At 37.8% G+C, this 12040-nt stretch overlaps 1 long non-coding RNA gene across 1 annotated transcript in view; it reads right to left on the bottom strand.

Annotated features, from left to right (window-relative positions):
• Positions 1-292: 292 nt before the first annotated feature.
• The window catches only part of LOC142055721 (uncharacterized), a 31409-nt gene continuing 19661 nt past the window's right edge, over positions 293-12040 (bottom strand). Inside the window, exons 2-3 of the long non-coding RNA XR_012660005.1 lie at positions 4870-5104; positions 293-1915 (exon numbers count right to left, since the gene is read on the bottom strand). This is a non-coding gene — a long non-coding RNA (uncharacterized LOC142055721). The remainder of the gene's footprint in view (positions 1916-4869; positions 5105-12040) is intronic.

Raw genomic sequence — 12040 nt, 5'->3', positions numbered from 1 at the left:
AAATAAACAAAAAAATCCTACAACCCTAAAGAACTCGCAGAATGATTTTTATTCTTTTCTGTATCCCTCCAAAAATTTTGTCATAGCTTTCTTTTTTTTTTTGTGTCCCCAAAAGAAGCTCCTCTGCACTTTCATGCAATATTAGTTTCAGGAACATCAGACTGTGGGCATAATTCGGAGTCATTGATTCCTATGGGAGCTAGATTCATTCTTTTAGGCCAAAGCCCTGGAAGACTAAATGCAACTATTTCAATGAATAATTTGTTCTGGCAAAGAGGCCTTCAGCCTTCAGATAAGCACAAATACATAATCTGTCTCACAGAATAAAATGCACTGGAAAGAGGGCTCTTTTCTTACAGACTCATGTTCCTTGTATGGATATTTGCTGTTCAGAATTCAGAATCAGTTTCTCATGAATATACTCAAGATTTATATGAAAGTCACTTTCTGTTATCTTGCTTCCTAGAATATTCATGGAAAGAGAACAAAACCCATAATAAACACAAGGGAATCTATTAATTTCTTTCCCTTCTATCCCAACAGAAATTTCATGCAGTAGTTTCTCGGTTCAGGAAAATAGCATAATTAAATCCCTTTCTCTTTAACCTACAACTGCAGAATGTTGATCTAAGAATTTTTAGGCGACTTTAAATGAATACTATTGAAGTGACTATTCAGTAGATGAAGAATAGACATTTTAATTTCAGTTTTAGTAGGAGTGGAACATAAACAAGGATTGCTTTCAGTATTTTCCAACAACATTCTTTTAATCTGTATCGCATTAATATTGTGTGAGCTAGTAGTCTAGACTAGGCGGCAGTATATGAAAGAGACTAAATTGTGCTGTGGCTACAATCAAACCTGATTAAGTAATGCTTCTGCATAGCATAATTTCACCACAGTTGGAACGAACAGCTAAAAATACGTCTGTTCAGAGAAGCTCTCTATTGTAGCTCTTTAGACGGTTTGGTATTTAGTAGTGATGGTTCCAGCTTCCAAGGGTAACTTCTGCTCCTCATATGAAAGAGTCTCCAGCAGACCAATGGTAAAACTGTCCCCTCTTAATGTCCATTGGGTGCACTGGGACAGAAGAATATAAGTCTCCAGGTGCCAAGGACCCTGGCATCCCCAGGCAATATAAAGTCCTTTGGAGACTATTATTCACGGATCCAAGTTAAAGCTCAGTCACTCAACTGCTTTGGCAATCTGGAGCAGAAACATTGAATTGGAAACCTGTATGACCTCCCCAGCAGCTCCAGCCCGTAGGCTGTTTCCAGCAAACACTGTGTGGAATAATCTTTTGCACAGAACATTTGTAGAGATCAGTTTCCCTCATCTTCTCCCCCATGCCTGAACCACAAAGGATATGATCCTATTACTGTCCCAGTAAAGGAGCCTACAGTTTTGAGCTCAAGCCATAGAGACTTACTCCTTTCATTTGGGAGATAGTCAGCTCAAACTCAATATATCATCTAAAATTATATAGTTGTTGAGTCAATCTGGAATAAATATACATTTCTTATCCACATAATTTACAGCTTATCTGGTATTCTTTGCTTTCTGTCTTTTCTTGCCATGCTCCATTAAATCTCATCTACCACCCACTCTGAAAGTATCTGACTTCCAGACATGTATGAAAATATCTGTAGAAAAATACCCAAGAATTCCTTTCAGGATGGCCATAAAAGCTCACATATAAACACATAAATATCAATTATAGAAATGTTTGGAGAACAAGACTTTTTCTTTCTTTGAGATGTACTTATTCAAGAGGAATTGTTCCTGTCTTGGTATTTGGCCTGCATAGGGACCAAGGCTCAGATCCACTGTTCAGAAAGATGACCAATTCCAGAGTTGTGAGTAATGTCAGCGTGCTCTTCTTGTACCACAGAAATGAAGGTGACTTTCCTGCTGCCTATAAAAAAAAAGAGAAGGATGAAAATAACAGAATCATGGAATGGTTTGGGAGAGAAGGGACCTTTAAAGGTCATCTAGTCCAACCTCCCTGCCATGAGCAGGGACATCTTCAACTAGATCAGGTTGCTCAGAGCCCCGTCCAACCTGATCTGGAATGTTTCCAGGGATGGGGCCTCCACAACCTCTCTGGGCAACCTGTGCCAGTGTTTCACGACCCACAAAATCTCTGTGCTTATGTACTTCACAGAACATGACACCAAATTAAACATATGTAACTATTCCTATGCACCAAATGAGGCTAGCCCTGGCTTTTGGTGAATGCAGTTTCACACCTGAAAATAACTCAGGGCCAATTCAGAGGTTAGTATAGGCTCCTTTGAAAATGCATTTCATAACAATGTTTCAGTCCCTGAGGCCAAATTTTGCTGCCTTTCTTAATGAACAGCAATTTTGCATGAGTAGCAACCATGGAACAGCAAAGTAAGATGCTACAGTGCGGTACAACTGAAGGTAAACACAGACATCGTGATCTGATTTGGGCAACAGGGGTAATAACCAATTCTATAGCAAAACAGGTGAGCTTGCCCAACAGGTGTATTTACCACTTTTGTTGTTTACCATAGTACCGCTATTCACAGACAACAGAATCACAGTTTGGTCTTTTGTGCTGATAGCTTTTACAAAAAAAAAACAGCAGATGTTTGGTGGAGAATTATAACAGAATATTTATGGCAAGTAAATTATTTTAAAATCGATCAGAATACAAACAGATTGAAGTATTCATTGTTAAAACTTTGCTTTTCGGTCAAATGCTACCTCTTTAAAAAGGTAGCTATTAATAATTGTCATATTAAGATGTTGCTAGAAATAATACATTTCAGTTGTATTACAGTGATATGAACTAAAATATTTTTGCTATGACTTTCTAAGCTTCAGTAACTCAATGACCAAGAAACCCAAAAGTGACATCTTAATAAATCTGTTGAGTTACTGTTCTGAATTTCTTTCTCAAGTCCTCTATAACAATAACCTGAGTCCTCTTCCATTCTTAAATACTTCCACCAAAACATTACACAGCAGGCCTTGTGTGAAATTTTAATTCTTGCTTTTGCTACTGAGTATGTTTTAAAAGGCATTCAGCAGCCTAAACAAGCAGGATGGTCTCCAGAAGGATTTTTTGAACACACTTAGATTTTTAAAGAAACATAGGTTTGAAAAGGGTGATAGATACTTCTATTAAAAAATTCAGTAGGCATTGACCTCTTTATACTCCAGATGAGTATTACCTTGTGCTTGGTACTGTGAATTTAAGTGGAAATGAAATTCTCAATAGGAGGCCATAACTGTTATTGGAGGGCATTAATTTTAACACAATAAAGTGATAATTTTTTATAAATATGGAGGTTATACCTAAAACATCACCATTCTATTTCACACTCTTTTACTGTGTACCACAGACTTGCTTCAATATGGAAACTGTTGTCTGCTTCCAAGGAACAGCAGGGAAATCCCATGAAAACTGCAATTATAATAACCATAAAGAATTAAAATAGCTCTTGGGCACTTTTTATTATTGTTGTTTTTGGTTGTCAAGGGGAAAAACTGTACAAAGAAAAAGAAAGATGTGCTCCCAGCACTAGGGAAAGCATTTAAAAGGATCTTGTAAAGAAGCTGGCAACAACTCATTCAGGGTTATACATTTATCAGGAAAAAAAATTAGAAAAAAAAAACCTGAAGCAATGCAGTAAGACGTCTCCAATTGAGAATGTCCTGTGGGGACTGCAAAGGGACTTGTAGCAGTAAAACTGTACTATGATTAACCAACAGCAGCTGAAAAGACATGTTTAGAGGTGGTAGAAAAGTAGATACACTCCTATTAACAGCCATAATGCCACCTGAAGAAAGAATATGTTTTACTTATCGTTAAAAGACTCAGAACTGCTGGATTGTTTCATGTTAAATAAGATTGATGGATTTTCTATCCACAGAGTCTATCAGTTGCTTTTTATTCCAGTGAAAATTACTAGAAGCAGTGAGACTGACAATTAAAGACCTGTTGTGGCTCCTTTATCTGGGCAGTAATCTCCAACAAAGCCTGAGGCTATTTAGTAATTTTTACACAAAGCACTAACAGTCATCAGTCATTACTGTACTGGGCCAGTTTTAGATAGTCCTGAATGGTCAAAGGTTTCCTGTCAGTACTCTCAGATATGCATTCTCCTTTCTGGACCCATAATGACAAGGTCTGGAGACACAGAAGTTTTTAAATCGTCTATTTTGGAAAGGCTGATTAGCAAAGAGCTCTTACAGTGCATGTGAGACAGGAAGAGCAGTATTTCATTGCAGTTATGGCCACCGCACCAGAAAAGAATGAGTTGGTCAGTGTAGCACCAGGCAGGACAGAAGACTAAAGGCTGCTTTCTCTACATAAAAATCCATTGCCACTGTTGTCACTGAAGGGCTGATTTGCTTTGATACCACTGAACACCTGCAACTGGAAGGCTAAACTTTCGAGACTACTCAGGGGAACTTTCACCACAGAGAATTTTTTCCTGTTCAAGGTGGTTTCTGTGGAGCTGGCAGTTTCTAATCTACCAGGTCCAATGGGTTTGCTGGGGAGAGCAAGAATGTTCAGTTTAAACCCAAATAAGAACAAAAATTATGGTTCTTTCCCTCAAAATCATAACCAGATCAGAAACCCTCCCTAAGGATATGCTTGTCTTCCCTAGAAAATAAAATGCCCTCCTTCCTTCTTCACAGGTTATTTCCCTTTCCAGGCCCTCTGGCTGCTGAGGGAGCTCCCACCATCACCATCTCCCTCTGGCCAGCCCAGCTTCAGGCTCTCAGCCTCCACCACTGGTTTAATCCGTCCCTTGATCACTTCCGATAACTTCCCCCTCACACTCTTTCTAGTTAATGCTTGAAGAAGCTTTATTAGACCCTGTGCTTCACCTCAGGCTCCTTCAAAACTGGCAATGTGATCCCTAAGCGGACTAGTTAGTTGGTGTCTGCCAGATGCTCCATCCTTCCACACTCTGCTCTTCTGGGAGTGTCACCACAAGACTGAAAACAGTTGTATGTAATCCAGATGGAAGTGCAGACTGGAGAGATTCACGGGCTAGATTTATCTGTTGAGATCCACATCAAGATAAGATTCAAGTATGCCTCATCCTTCACATCCAGGTTTCTATAAAGGGTAAAAATAAAAAAAGCTGGTGTGATGGACTTCAGCAAATTATTTTTCCAGATGGTGGGAGGATCAGGGCTGTGCAATGCTTTGGTGCTGTACACAAGTGTACAATGGAAGGTTAAAAGAAAATAGACACAATATTGACAACAACCAAGGAAAATTTTTCACAGTGAGAGTAGTTAAGCACTGGAGTAGATAAGCCAGAATCACTGTTAAGTTTCTGTCGGAGATTTTCAAAACTTAATGGCCAATGCCCTGAGCATCTTGATCAGCTTTGAAGTTAGTTCTGCTCCGAGTGAGAGGTTGGCCCATGTGACCTTCAGAGGTCCTTTTTCCAGCCTTAATTATTTCTATGACTCTATGATTTTACAGCTGATTCCTACTTTTTCAAGGAACCAAGGTTCCCAACTGGTGGCTAGAAGACTTCTCAGAATTATAATTCCTGAAAGATCTGTTTTTTAAGCAAGACAGAATTAGAGAAAAGGGATTCAAAATAAACAGTGAAGAATATTCCTTGCTGTTACCACTGGAATCACTGGCAAAATGAGGGCATAAGAAGAACTCCCTTTGTGTTTAGTAAGATATTACTAACAACATTTCACAAAAATCTTAGAAAACCCAAATAAATAGGGAGTTAAAATATTAAAATTCAGCTTTTCAGCTAGACTGAAGGTGCTGCTATACTTCGTAAAGTTTGATATAGGACTGAATGGAAAGTGACTGTACAAGAAGCTTTTATTATGGTTACACAGTGACTCTGCTACTTTTCAAATACAATTGGATGGGAAGTAAAAAATATGTCTTTCTCCTCCTAACTGCCAGCTCTACAAACTCACCTTATATCTCAAGTCTTCCCAGTATAATGTTGCAGATAATAAGGATTCTGGCTGAGGTTTTCAGTGCAGTGTGGTGCTTTTGCTGTTCAAACCCTGCTGATTACAACAGATAACAATGTCCTTAGAAGAGAACTCTGCCTTTACGTACTTTAACTCATTTAACTGTTTATTTCATACTGCATCAGGCAAAGTAGACTCCAGCTGTCTAACAGAATCAATAACTTTGTGACATCACATAAAGCACAAACCTATTTTTGCCAGTAGTAAGTAAATGCCTAGCATACATTTATCACCATGCTTTTAATAAGCAGCAACAATGAAACAAACAATATCTTCCTTTAGCATCTTCTCTGTTCTCATTTGATGAAATCTGGTGGCAGTTTGATTTACAAAGATAGAACTGAAAGACATGTAAAGGATTTAACCCATGACATCTGGGAACTTTAACATTAATATATTTGCATACATATTGATTAAAGAATTTTGAGTACCTTACAGTCAGAGGTAATTCAATGCCAGTAAGCATGTGATGGAGCATAAAGACAAGGAACACATAAGTTGAGAAATTATCACTTTTTCCATGTAATCTTTGTGAGAACTGCATTTAAGCTAACAGTTGAATCACTTTCTACAATCATTTGCCTAAGTAATTCAGGGACTCACTTGGCACAAGAAACATAGAGACACATGATTAAGTTTGAATGATGGCACCTTCTTACATCAACATAGCTCATTATTTAATACTATCAAAACATCAGCCTTAATTACATCTGAGTAGCTAAAAATAAATGTCATAGGTTTTTTTTCTCTTTCAATTATCTCTGTTAAGAGCCCCTTCTTTTTCAAGCGTGTACATGTATTGGCTGAACAATGTAGTTTCTCTGACGATGCCTATAACCTGATTTAGTTACATTTATGCTTTTTATCAACTGGAAAATAAATGAGAGTAAACCTAGTTGTGAAATCCTGTATGTGAACATTGGCGTTATCTGAATGGTTAGCAAACTTCCTTATACAGCTGGCAACCTTACTTCAACAGGATAGAGAAAATATAGGCTTGCCAAGGCAAAGGTTTTGCTGCTGTTTATTCAGTGCAATTAACAGAAACTAGAGACATTGTCCTGTACTACAGGATGCAATAATTGCACATAGTTTCCACCAGGAGAGCTCTTCTTTGTTGGACAATTCAGGTTCCACTAACAAACTGTAGAGTGCGTTTGAGCCAACTTTCATCATATAAAGCTGTCTGGACCAAGACACGAGTCTTGCTTTTGTCTAGAGCCAGAGGAGGAAAGAAAATCAGCCACCTCAGAAGGCAAGTCAGATCACGGTAGTGTGAGTGGTTGAGAGACGTGGAATGATTGTGGCAGTGTGGAGAGTATCTGGAGCAGCCCACCTCTTCTTAGCAACTACAGAAGGATCTACGGGACCACATCATATTAGACCTCGATCTTTTACACCACTCAGGGTGGGTAAGATAATCTTGTTCTGAGAATATATCTTGTGCATGCACAACTGAGACAAGCTTTCTTCAGACTACTGCTCTTCCTCCTCCGCTGTCCAGACCTGGAAAAAGGAAGGGGGAAGTATACACTTTTCATACTGTCACTAATCACCTCAACTCAGTTATTTTGGCCTATGAATAAAGAAGAGCTAACAGCAAGGGGCACCTTCTCACTAATGGGTGTTTTTTTGGACCTCATTCAGTTGAGCAGGATCAAACAGGGGGCCTCATTTTTTCTTATTCCCCATAAAGAGTGAAAGAGGGTGAGAACACTTCAGTTAGAAGTCTCAATTCCATATCTGCCCTGTAAGATACTGAGCATCTCTTTTTAGAGTCCAGTAGAATTCACAGAATAGCACAACTTTTGAGATTTACTGTACTGTCCTTTGCTTCGTTCCTCAGCAGAAAACTACCTACCACAAATATTTTGAAAAACAAGAGAAAGCACTGAGTTTGGTCTTAAGCTGTAAAAGTGGTAACAATTTGTGACAGGGGGCAGTGCTGCGTACAAATTCCTATAGTCTATATTAAAAACTATTACATTACTACTATCATCCTACTGAGTCTAAAGAAGTATGGTAAACTAAATCTCCAATTGTTACACCATTACAGTTACTGGAGGTAAATCTCACCCTAGAAACAGATTGATTATTACAGTTCTGAGTAGTTTTTGATATTTTTTGATACACAATGTCATTTTCCATACTGAGTGCTAGCTGGCATATTGAAGCAGCTGACAAATGTCAAAAGGCATGCAGTAAACAGGAGGTAATCATGCTTTTTCTTGAAAACTTAGGTAAGTCTGCAAAGAGCATGTTGATGACAGGGTAGCTGACACTGCTGCTTAATTTATACTCAAACATTTTTGTACAGTGGAATATGAATAAGCCCCTGCCAGACAAATATTTGCAAAAAAATATTCATATTGCTTCATTGTCAGCCAAAAGAGAGATTACTAAGTTGTTGAAATCAGGCAAAACTCCCACTCATAACTCTTGGCTGGAAATTATGTATAGATTTGCTCCACTGAAAAAGGCTTGCTGTCAAATCTGCAGATGAACACAAGATTTCAATGAGATAAGGCACACACCTTTCTGGAGCTTTGTCTAGTGATATATTGACAGTATTATCAATGAGCCTATTGCTATTCCCTGCCTTGCAATTAATCTCTGAATTTGTTACATTCTTGATTAAACTGGTAACTTCTTTTTCAAGAGTTAGGCTCCACATCTGGTATCCCACTCCAATAAGCAGATCACAGCAAAATGAATAAAACCAACAAATCAGCCCCCGGCGATCCTCAGATTGCAAGACATTAACCTCCAGTGACTTAGAGAAAACTTTCTAACAGACTCTGCCACTAACCAGTCTGAGGTGAGCAATTACATCTTCCAGACTAATCTGGGGTGCAGGAAAACATACTGAATTATGACAGAACACTCACATGTGTCTTTTGCTTTCTCTGAGAAGTGCTCCCCAAACAGCTTCTCCGATTAACAAATCTCCAGTAACAAATGTACAACTCTTACTTCCCCCTCTCATTTTAACTTTGCTGCCCATTTACACATCATGCATATTAGTAGCTTGTTATTTTAAAAGTTATCACATAAGAAAGAATGAAGTGCATCATGTGTTATATGTTCGGTGCTTCTGAGGAAAAAAAGAGCTCTGTTTGCTTTGGCAACTGCAGCTCAAGTAATTTGTCTGAACAGGAGATGGAAATCTAGCAGCATATGGCTGCAGATATAAATACAGATCTAGAATTATATACAGACACACTATACATTAAAATGAAAAGCATTTCATGGGCAGTTGGTCACAGCGATAATTCCAAAATGCAGGATTTAGTTACCGTTCTCAAGTATTTATCCCTTGCTATACATAGTATCTTGTACTCTCAGATCCTTATTGTAATCTAAACTTATCTAGAAGATGACAGATGACCAGATTTACCCCAATCCACTCAAAGGAATGCCATTTTCCTCAGATGCATCTTAATATACCATGCAAAGAGCAGAATAAGACAAAACTATATGGTGTGCTTCAAATACTCATATGATTTATCTATACCGTTAGCTTTACAACAGTGAGAAGAGAGGGGAAATTGATGAGCCTCCATTAACTTCTAGGGGAAAATTATGGCTTGAAGAATGTTATTTAAGGTTCTTCATAATATGAGTCATTGTCTACAAAAAAGCAGACTCTTTTTCCTACACACAGTATAACAAGCAAGAGCAATGGAGGTGCTTCAGTCTGGAGTACTTCTGGAGTCAGAAGTTTTTTGATGAAGGATAATAACACAAAAAAGAGGCCTGAGTATGTGTATTTCTAACTTAGCTCTTCTAATTTCAATTTATATCAAATGTAATTTTGCCACATTATTTCCTGAAAATTTTCCTATTTTCCAATTCATAAACCTTTGAAATCAATGTGATTTTCCCCCACTTGTTCAAGTTTACTTAATGCTTAGCTTAATTCTGGTTTTTAAACTATTGCTACATCACCACACAAGTATGTGGATCAACCTACACAATGGTGAAAGTGGCTTAAAAACAACAGAGCAACTTAACTGATTCTCAGTTTTACTGGCAAAAGTGAAACCTTCCTTCCTTAATATTCAGATATCAAAATATGCCCATCACCTTTGTGCACTCAGTTTGGTAGGTGTAAGTAGATGAGTTACATGGTGAGGGCTGGGGAAAACCAAACAACAAATTCAGTCCTGCTTGGAAAAAAGTATCTGGGAAGAAAATATGCAAAATTAGAAATGGATTCTCTGTTCAGGTTCCTCAGCTTATTAACAAGGCTGTTACTGGGATTGTTACTGCTGTTTACTTGCCGCTGTGCTGAGGCAGTTTGGCACATGAATGCAATAACGGAGAATGGCCCTACGAGTGTAAAAACACATTCCTGACTAAATTTACCATTAAGCATAATCTGAAGTACTGGTTGAGATATACATTATTTCAAGCATACCAACGGCAGGGTGGGGGGAGTGGAACTTAGGTTTTCACAACGTGCAATTTAATCCTCATATGCCATTTTAAAAAGCTTTTAAGGGTCTTTCTGGCCAAACAGCAAAAGTATCTACAGAAGCCATCAGTAACTGGTGCTTTACCAGGTATTGCATAACTGACCAATTCTGATTCTGAACACAGAACCAACTCTAAATTAAATAGGAATTACAAGGAGTTAAAAGGATACAGTAATTCCAATTATTGAGACCAAACAGCAAGAAAATAGAAAGGAAATGATATACCAAGATAAAATCTTTTTCTATTACACAAGCCTTTTGTTAAACCACCTAAACTGATCCTGATATTGAATAGAAGTTTATCATTTGTTGCAGAGGGATTTTTGTGTCCTTACATTATTCTGCAGATAGAGGAAGTTAGTCACTAATGCAAGAGTATGGAAGAGTATGAATTAGTTTTTGAACCTATGATGCATGTCAGAGTGTTCTGTTATTACTATTCTTTTAATCAGATGTTTTTAAGAGAAGGAAGCAAAACCTGAGTTGCAATTATTGTTTTATCACTGCTGAAGCATGAGGTGATGTTTTTTATAAGCCTGACTTGCCAATCTGACCTTGAAAACAATTTTATTCATTAACCCCTGTTGACAAAAGAAACACTGTTCTAGTAGGAAGGCAAGTCTTGACTTTTCTTTACAAAAATAAAAGATTAAGCAATCCACAAAGCCATTGTCAGACTGTAAAATGAGTCCAACAGGACGCAGGGAGAAACACATGGAAATAAACATTTTTCAGGCACTAAGCATTAATAGCAAAGGGTTCAAGCTCATTCTGGATTAATTTCCTTTGCTGTAGTAAAGGTAATATCTGTCTTCATATAAAATTAAGACAAGGTACACTGGCACACTACAAATTCCCTGTATAGTTCTTTGTTGACCGTTATTAAAGTATAAGTCTATAAAACCAGAAAATCACGGAAGACCTGTGAAAAACAGTTGGTTAAGTCTGGTGGTTTAGTTTAAATAAGAAAGTTAAAAATTGGGACCATTTGGCAATTTTTTTGTGTTATAAAAGGCTACTCTGGCATTTCCAGTATACATTTTGCTTTATATACTTTCATACAGAGAAGGACATATCTAAATATTTACAACACCCCTTATTTACATAAAGCAGGGACTAAATTTACAAATGTCATAACCAGCAGTAGATACTCAGGTTATCTGTTATGTACTATATAGGCATTATTTAGTTTGGTTAGACTGTGACATTCATCACGATATCCAGGTGCCTTACAGCTGCTCAGAGAAACATCTGTTAACAACTGGTGTAGTTCAAAAAAGTTGTTTCAGAGCAGAGATCATCCCTGGCTATGCCAGACACATCCTTTGAAAATGAACCCACATGGCCAATACGCATGAATAAAACACATACAAAAAATGAACATATAACGGGACATGAAACAATTAAAAACTAAAAAACTGATCCATTTTGGCTGCTATTGTACTACAGAAACTAGCAAATTCCAGACAAGAAGTCCTTTCCCAAGGAGAACACATACTATTTCCTTGCTGGAGCCCAGCCTTTGGGACCAGCAGTGAAGCTGCAGTGAAAGAGAACCA

Source organism: Phalacrocorax aristotelis, chromosome 3 (assembly GCF_949628215.1).
Source record: "Phalacrocorax aristotelis chromosome 3, bGulAri2.1, whole genome shotgun sequence".
Classification (NCBI taxonomy): Eukaryota; Metazoa; Chordata; class Aves; order Suliformes; family Phalacrocoracidae; genus Phalacrocorax; species Phalacrocorax aristotelis.
Note: the sequence above shows the minus strand (reverse complement) of the source record. Positions and strands in the feature narration are given on the sequence as shown.